The sequence below is a fragment of the Ixodes scapularis genome, unplaced genomic scaffold, assembly GCF_016920785.2.
Source record: "Ixodes scapularis isolate PalLabHiFi unplaced genomic scaffold, ASM1692078v2 PGA_scaffold2__306_contigs__length_199485367, whole genome shotgun sequence".
NCBI lineage: Eukaryota > Metazoa > Arthropoda > Arachnida > Ixodida > Ixodidae > Ixodes > Ixodes scapularis.
In genome coordinates this window covers 18515143-18524838 of record NW_024609857.1, presented here as the reverse complement: position 1 = coordinate 18524838, position 9696 = coordinate 18515143, and the positions used below count along the sequence as shown (strand labels likewise).

Below are 9696 nucleotides of genomic sequence, written 5' to 3'. Positions count from 1 at the left end.
CGAAATATGATGGATAGGTCCCATTGGCTGGTGCGCGTCATAATTTCAAGGAACGTGGCTACCATCGGCCGCAGCGCGTTAGTTTCAAAGACCGCCAGCCCATAGCGCTGCTGGCCCGCGCCGGCGCCGCCAGTGCGGCGGTAAAAGGGAGTTGCTGGCCACAGAGCGAGACAGTGCGCGGCGCGGAGAACGCGCGCTCGGCCTTCCGCGCCAGTACGCCACAGAAGAACTAAACGAGTCAAAGAACTACATGCATGCTTTCACATTCACAACTCATAAAAAGTGCTTGGGTATCCCTCGAGCCTTTTTGAGACGATTATTGCGGCATAACGTTCCCTCTCCTCGAAAAATTACATTTTTTGACAACTCTTATTCGCTTTAATCATCTAAAAGATTATACACATTCTATAATAACAGCGTTTGTAATCTCAACGAAAAGTCGCGTTTTCATAGGTCACATGTTGTCTTGGCTGCCGGAACAATGCTCCTCGCATCTTAGTAAATGACCGCGGTGTTTTCCATCTTTGATTGCAATTTTAAACGGGAGATCGGCCGCGCATCGTTATGATTTATGGATTTCTAGGATGCTTGGAGCTCGCAGAGAAAGTTATTGCCATAATTAGGTAATCTCAGAAACCTGATTAGAGAACCTCTAACAGTACCACTACTTGTGATCAAATGTAATTTGCCATAAGTAATATAATCGCCTTTGAAACTAATTATAGTCAAGATATTGAATCGTTGTATCTTAATTATAACATGCTCAAGCCAACCTTAAGAAATGTGTGCTCTTTCGGTGACGAAAGTGTTTAAAAACTGCAAAGCTCTTTTTGAAATTTTGCGCAAAGAGAGAAACCGTGAGAAAGAAAGTTTGTAAACAAAGTGAAACTTTATTATTACAAGACATGTTTGTTTCGGAATAAACACAACATATTTTTTTTATCTTGCTATAATTGGGATATTCGTACCCAAACTGCAAATGTGTCAGTGGACTCCTTCGATTTACAAGCGCCTCCTCCACCAGCTGCACTCGGCGTACACTGCCGCATTCTATTTACGGGCGCAGCATATCTTAAAACACCAACGTAGGTATATTGCTCTGCCACTTCTTCCACTGCGCAACACTTTTGTGCACAGGTTCAGACTTGTGCAGGTAAATCGAAGGGGCCCAGTGTCTCCTAACAAACCAGAATGACAGACTTGACTACGAGTTGTCGCCTCCACAACCAAAATCCAGAATGATCATATTTCAGTCCGTTTCGCTTTGTAGCGAGGCATCATTAAACATTTATTTCTTTTTTGTCGCACGTTCCGGTAGGGAGGGGTGCGCAGCGGCTGTCCACGGAACTACGCTGCACAGAGTAGCCCATGGCGCCCTAACCCGACTTAAGGTTTACGGGCTGCCAGAATAAACGCGAATGCGCCAGCGTTCCCAGCGAGCTGAGTGTTTTGGGAACGGTATATTTTTAATTCAAAGCCGGCATCTGTCACTGCTTCTTTAATCACATCTTCAGTGACATTCGCCATATTAAAGTTGGCGTTTCCCATAAAGTAACTCTTCAGACCACCCAAACCGCCCAGAAGGAACAACCCCCCGGGTTTGACGAGTGATCCTACGTTGTTCACCACACTTCGGAAGGACTCGTGGTCCGCCGTGGCACTTTCCAGGCAGTTGCAGGAAAGAACGACGTCGAAGGTTTCCCTGTGTTCTTCAGGGAGCACTCCAGGCTCCAAGACATTGCAGGGAACCACCTTCCGAATTGAGGAACGTGTGCGCTCCATTATTTCCGACGCCCCCTTCTTGACGTCGCTGTAAAGCAGAACAAGAAAGTGGCAATGACCCTCTATGTTGTTGCGATGAATGGCATTGGGGCACCGATGCTCGCGGACATATTGAATATCTGTGGGCTTAGGGTTTCTTAATATTAAGAGGTAATACTGCATTCTTTGTTTATGCACATTAAGGGTAGTAATCCTCAATTGGCTGCTGATTTCTCTGCCGTAGTGAGACATTTAGCCAATAAAGTACCACGGCTAACCTGGGGTCTTTCGCGTGCATCGCACAGTTGTGATACTCAACCACACGCCTGAGGAAATCGAACGAAATTTTTTAAAGCTTTCTCTAGTACATTGAGCCTGAATGTCTTCATTAGAGGTATCCGCCACCTTCCTAGACATCTTGATTGACACGTGGTCGCCTCCTAAAAGTGTAAATACGATTATATCGCAGGAACGACCACATTTAAATATACGTACCTTTGAAACTCCCAAAAAGTGCTTCAAGTTCAGCCTGCACTGTTGTGTAGGCTGAACTTGAAGCTGATCTTTTCTAACAAAAATTAAAATTTTGTTCGAAGAAAGTAATTGAGACATAATTATGATTTAATGAGCCCTATTGTTCGGAATGGAGCAACTAGTGTTTTGTCGGTGTGAGGGCAACGAATGAACTGATGGTTGCAAATGTCTTTTTATAACGTTAGCTGCAGGACATTATTTTGGATTACGCTCAAGGAAGAAATGCTCCTACGTAGAAAAAGTATTTGGCGTCGTACAATAAAGACACTGTTGCACCCTAAGTCAAACATTCTCCCAAATCGGAACGAGATCACTTCAGGAGAAACCTATTAAAAAGACTATAAAAGGTTTGTCGTCAACTTTCTTATACAATGTTCCGACACAACCAATGGCATCGGCGATATATGACAACCACGACCGCTGTTAACTTCACCCCGCATGTTCAGTGCAGCAGCAAATAGTCGTGTAACTTATTTATTCGAGAGAACTAGAATATAACTGTTCTTTCGCATGGTTGTGCCGCCAACTTTGGTCCCCACCACGTGCCGTAGTTAGCCAGTATCTTGAGCACTAGCCGTGATCCGTACGTTGTTAGCGTTGGAAGCCTTCTGTCACCTAACGAATTGGCCGCACATCGATTCTTCGTCGATGGATGAAATTTTACCTAGTCCATGCGACCCGGTCACCAAGTTTTATCTCTGAGCCACAATGGGGGGGGGGGGGGGGGGGGTTGTCTGGACCAGTCCTGGTCGGTTCAATAATGAATAAAAAAAGCTTTTTGATGGAGAAAGAAAAAAATAAAACTTACCTTAATACCTAGCATAAATCCGATTAACGCGAATAAAGAATTCGTAGTGTGTTCCGAGTCGATGTGTTTGAATCTGTTTGAAACTGTTTCGTTCGTTCTGCCCGTTTTATTTTGAGTTAATTTGTTAGGGGTGCAGACACAAAGATACGGCGCACGTTTCGCCAATCGGCTTTGCCCAAAGTATTATGATAAGATAAAATATTTACGACTGACCTATGACGAGCGACTACGGCTTCTCTGGAAGGCAGCCATGGCGGTTCGTGCTATCCTACGGTAAGTGGCGTAATCTTTTACGTCATCCGCTACTATGGACCATGTTGTCACGTTATTTCTGCAAACATGAGCACGTGACGTTACGTGATAATTCAAAATAATGTTACGTGATCAGTCTAAGTTATACGATGCCATGCGACATAATATTCATCTCACGGGACGTCACGTAAATATATATGCCTTCTGTGACACCATAACATATAATAATTAAGTGCTCATGTGGCCTCCGGTAAACTTACGTGATAACATGCCCCCCTATAACACCTGCTCACGCTGGAACAACATATTGTTTTCCGGAAACAAGCAGGTGTAACCACACCGTCATATTCACTTAACTGGTCAGGTGAGGAGTACAAAAAACAGAGCATGAGGTTCGTACTGCAATTCCTGGAGACGCACAAAGCGTTTTTCTAAAGACGCCTGGTAGAAACACAATGCGAAAACGTGGTTTCTCTAATTTTTATGTCGTTAGACGTAGACTCTAGAACGCTTTTTGTGTTTCTAAATGCTCATGAAGTTTCTTTTTTTTTTTTTTTATTTCACTGCGGACGTCATTCTGGCTCACTACCCCCATGTGCTCGTTCTCGTGTTCCATTATTCGACGTGCTGTAAGAAATATTTGTTTTTGCTTTCGCTGATGTACGTACCTATAGCCTTCCAAGGCAGCGACTTGCTCAGCACGGTCTGTCCAATCAATGGCATCTTCGCTTTTGTTCAGCCACTTCTCCAGCTCCTTCCTGTTGTCTTCGACCAAGTCACTGAGCACGATGTCCTTGTATCGATAAGAGGACATGAAAGAATACCAGGCTATCGGGCCGACGCCCACTTCCAGGAGTGTCTTGCCCCGAGCCAAATCTGTGAATGGCACATGAGAGTTACACTTTGGTCCAGCTTAACCCAGAACAAGCACTGATTTAACAATTCTCAGTTATCGTTTGAAATATGCATCCCCGAGTTCTAGTATCCTCTATTTTGTGATTACGATAACTGAATCCCCATACACATTTCATTCCTCAGGGCAGATACTGAATACTTCGCGCAAACGAAATTCCCGAAAGGAAACAGGTTTCCGCTCCTGTAGCTTTGCCGAAAGCTATCGCTGCCGTGACCAGGGAAACTTTGGAGATTTCTGAGAACCTGCGTTTGAAGGATTGTTAACTATCATGTAAATTATGTTCTTTCCACATTGTGTATTTCAGCTTTTAATTACCAAACGAACGAAAGCGTTGTGATTACTTGTCTCTTTTTCGTACAACGCAAATTGTGCTAAAAACATTCCCGATCGAGCACGGTGCGTTGTAGCCCTGCCGTGAAAGACTCATTTAACAAAAAAATACTCAGTAGGCGCTACGGGAGGATAAATGTCACGCTTGCACAAGGCTTGACTCGGAGGCTAAGCCGGTAAAGAGCTATAAGTAATGTATACCTCTGCCCTCCGCCAGTTGCGATAATGGCGCCATTTGCACCCTTAGTTCCGGTTTGAAACCGTGTACAAAGTGACATTTCTCGTCCCGTAGTGTCCACTACAATTTTGTCATCAAACGTTCACTGTATTGAGCTCGCGCGTCAATTCTCCATACACGAGCGAAAATGCCTTACTGCTGCGCGACGGGCTCTAAAGCCCTTCGCTGGACTCCGGACGCTGGCACTGCACGCCATTTTTGAGGTCTCTGTTTATACTCGTTCACTCTTAGACAGAGAATGCAGCCACTGCCACACAAGCACGAGAACTCGAGGTCGCTGCTTTGAAGCGTTCTTCCGCAGAACGAGCGGTCGCGCTAGAAATGCACGTCTCAAAGTCAGAATCGCGTCCTAGCTCGCGCCTGTAGCATTGACTGCATCAGTCTCATCTTAAGGGTAAACGGAATATAGAGCACATGCTCAGAACGAGCTTATATATAATAGGCCGCTAGGACCGGTGATCCCAATAGTGTCGCATGCACGTTGCAAATGAGCTGGAAGCTCGCTATCAGCTCGCGCTCAGCAATCGCGCACAGAGCTGTGGCCGCCAGTGAATGCGACGTAGTTGGAACGCGGTCCATAATCCCCGACTGCATCGTAGATCCCCGACCCGCCGCTTGGAGTGGGTCGCTTGGTGCGTGTAGAACGCAACGCTTTGCACAAAGTTAATCGCAATATCAAGACGGTTCACTTACAAGGCATAGCCAACATGGTGAGGAACTATGTTTTAGCGTCAGCCGTTATAGCATAGCCTCCTTTATACTGACGAAGCCTGTCAGACCGCCACGAGACGCAGCCGCCGAAAGCGAAATGGTAGAGCGGCAGACAAGAGTAATGTAATGGACCTTTTCCACATACCGACGGCACCAGACGGTGGCTGCAGGAACTAAAAATCGAGGAAGTCACCTACCTGCGCTACCAATCGATAATGGGAGCTACGCTACCAGTTTCTTCGCTCTCTGCGACCTTAAAGAGGGGCATCTCTATAGCGTCCACCCAAACGTCGTGTTTTCCTTTCCGTCGACGTTCTTTTTTTGTGTAACACAATTATATATGTGCTGCAGTTACGTGTTCTACTCGCTGATATACAGCCTCCTTCCAAATTTCCTCGATTTTTTGTTCCGACTTCCGCCGCTTGGAATCGGGCGCTCGCGCGTGCGCGGAACGCTTCTCGGAAAAGGTCCATTGGCGCCCTGCTGCGGCGAGACGCCGAATGTTCTTGTCCCGAGCGATGGAATGTCCGCTCGTGCTGTCGGGTTCTTTGGGCTACCGCTTCTTTTCTCGTCGGGTTTGAAAACCATGTTTCGTGCCCTCGCCGCTGCGAAAGCTGTGCGCTGAATACCAGACTACCCGAGAAATTCTCTTTGCTACCAGATCCTTGCACTCCAAATCTGCGATCGGGCACTCTATGGCTCCACCATCGAACTGCTGGGCTTTTTGAGTAGAGAGGAGGCTTTATAGTCGTTTGGCCTCAATGCGAAAGTGTGCATGGGAATGGTACCGTTAGACGGGCTAATAATTGTGATCAATGCGACGAAAGGTTCCCCAGGAATGAGGAAGTATTTATGCTAGGGCTGGGGCGTCGATTAAGATTTTAACCCGATTAATCGCCACCCTTTTATCGATTAATTAATCGATTAATCGGTTTCGTTGCTTTTTATAATATATTAAAAGAATGCAACAGCTCGTCTTGGCCTTGCCTTTGAAGACTTATTTTACTTTCTGGTACACGGCGCAAGATTCAGATTCAAAAAGGCGTTTTTATTGCCACGAATACAAGGTGAAGGTGAGTGGAATACGCCGAGTGACATCTTCGTCTGGGCATGGGGCAAAAAGGACGTTTACAATTGACGATACATATAGTTCAACCTAGAGCTACTAAATGAGCTTCGCTTAGAGTATCTGCAATTCCGTTTCCCGACACTGTTGTGAACGCCGCCATTTTGGCTCGTATGCAGAGGAGACGCAGCTGCCGATCGTCATGATTCAGAAGTGCGACTTCCTCCGCATTAGGTTCGGTGTTCGGATGGTCACGCAATAGTGCTTTGCTCTGTCGCGAACTGTTTAAACATTTGTGGAGAGCGGAAAAGCGTTTCCTGTACTTCCAGAGATAGCTTCAGATAACTGGCAACCATCATTTTAAGACACAATATGGCCAAGTGTCGTTGCTCTGAAGCGTAGCTTATTTTGTGGCACTAGTTCAACGAATCAGATTCAGATATTTTCGCTCCAGCTGCGAACTTCTAGTTTGGGCAGGTCGTCCAGGATAGAGCCGTGCGTGCGTCCAATCGACATCTTTTTGGGTACCGATTAAAAAACCAATTAACCGGTTAAAAAATTTATCGCGATTAAGGCCTTACTCGATTAATCGGAAGATTAATCGATCAATTGCCCAGCCTAATTTATGTAAAGAGTAACATTTTACTTGTGTTATGTCCTACGCGGCTCACGTACGCTTATATAATCCTCGCGATTATTATGTTGTTTTAGTATGGTGAGCCGAAATTGAGATTTCGAAACGTGGTCTTTCAGGGGAATGTGACGATTTGTGCAGTTGACTGGTTGAAATCAAAGCATGGGACACCATAGCCGGCAACCACCCCTACGTTACAAATCTTAGGCTTTCCTAAATCAAGGAGGGATTTCACACTTATGCTTTTTAGAGTTTTTACTCTCGCTCATGCGATTTGAACGTTACTTCTTTGATTGATCGGTTAACTCTGAAGACACAAATATGGAACAGAGGAAGTTAAGTCTTCAGAACACTGAGCACAGCTCACCTGATTGAAAAATGTGGTGAAGTTCTTCTTGGTGAAAAGTATTACCCGACCCGTTTTTCAGGGACGCATAAGACCTGCCCACGAAATTTTCTTTGAAAGTAGCAATAAGGGTTTGAGATGCGACGCTTCCCAACATGACCGAACTGTAATTCCTGCAAGAAAGAATTTCTGAAGTAAACATATGAACTTGCCGACGTAAATAACTTGGGTATTAAATAATAAAAAAAAAACATTGCGAAATTTTCATTTAATTGCCTTCTACGTCATTCTCACATATAGTTTTTAGTGTGAAGGTGCTTTAGTTAGCGGAGCAAAGTCATAGCCATTAGACTCTTTTACAAGTCTTCCTTGCCAGTTAAGACATATTTTAAGTTTAATATGTCTTGTTTGAATGTACATTTATGTGAAAAGAAGCCATTAATTTCTAAGTATACTTTCTAATGGCGGCCGATTCGGCAAATCTTTCCCGTTCTTATGTAACTTTAGGCCTTACGAAATTTGAAACATAACATTATGCACGCTTTATCAAGATTCGACAGAGAACGGAAGGTCTAATGGAATGAAAGAACCGAAATTTGCTCACCTGAGTTAAGAAGATAACAAAGGTAACTGATTGCTACGTGTATCTGATGATCCGCGCTATTGAGAGCCGAGTCTGCTGCGATTCGTCGAGCTCAAGCCTTTTTAAAATGGCCGCTTCCGGTTATGTACTGCACTGAAACATCTGTAACCTTTTTCAAACCGTTTACACTGCTCGAGCGGGCGTCATTATGTTATTTGCGATGCGAATCGAATTGGTAAAAATTGTTTCGCGGATTCGGCTGATATATGAACAGCATGTGTCAGGAAGGTCGTTGACACATGTCCAATTTTTATCACCGGAAATTGTATTTTAATTTTGTTATATTAAAGCACCTGATCTCCTTTCTCATCCCCGTGCTCCGTATCACATATCTTATAATGTACTCAAGAACACTTGCGCGAGAAAGAGGCCGCAACACGCACGAAGACTCAATCTTGGAGGACATGTTTTATATTATTTTTTTTAAGACACCAACCGCACGTTAATTGTGAGCGTGCATTGATACAAAATCGCGTCTGTGATTTTATCAGACGTGTTCAAGTGTCAAGGCCGGAATATGTGGGTGGAGCTTTGAATCATCGATTCGGTAGGTGTTTATTGTTTATTTCATTCATATTTTCCTTTGCTAAATTAATTGTTACCTCATCGGGCCCCAGGCGGGAGAATTTTACGAAAGAGGGGGTGTTAAAAGCTCGCAGATGATGGACAGTTGTACACAAAATCAAAAATGGAAATAAAAACAAATTAACGTAAGAAACATGATTTAGCGAGTGATCGCTCTGCAGGAATGAACCTAAAATGTATCGAAGTTATGACTGCTCCTTATCGGATCGTAGGGTAGACTCCGCTCAGACCCTGTGTGTGAGACGGAGTGAAGTCTGAAAAGATCCCAGCGATGACCAAGCACAGCGAGGGTGGCACGCTTCTATTGTTCGGTGAAATTCATAAATTATTAGTGTCATGGGTATGCGAATCTAACTGCTTTGTTTTGCGAGGCTACAGGTATAATACTCAGATCTGGTGGAATACCCTATCCCACCGAATTGTGCAGCTGCGTACGAGTTTCCGGTCGCCCACTCTGCAACAAGAGCAACTCAGCTGGGAAACCGAAATAAAAGTTCTTTGGAGCACCGGATGTAACCCATGCTTCGTAACCGAACTAGATAACATCGTAATAGCGCCATTTTTGCCTCCGTATAGATTAGTATCGCCAACTAACCAACAAGTTAACCAAAGAAACTGATTTTATTTTTTTATTTATTTATTGATACTACTATCTCCTTCGGGAGATTTGGTAGGAGGGGGTACATAATGTTGTATAAGGCACACATTTCTAGTCATTTTAGCACATGCGAATAAGGCAATCAATGTCATCCTTATACAGTATTGAATAAAAAATTAAAGCAAAACAAAAACAACAACAAAACAACCTACAAGAAATACCGTCAATCGCAGGAGTTACAGAAACTGCGAAGGTTAGCAATGAGTGATGACTC

At 44.3% G+C, this 9696-nt stretch overlaps 1 pseudogene; it reads right to left on the bottom strand.

Annotated features, from left to right (window-relative positions):
* Nucleotides 1-1356: 1356 nt before the first annotated feature.
* Nucleotides 1357-8262, bottom strand: LOC115309425 (annotated as a pseudogene).
* Nucleotides 8263-9696: the final 1434 nt, after the last annotated feature.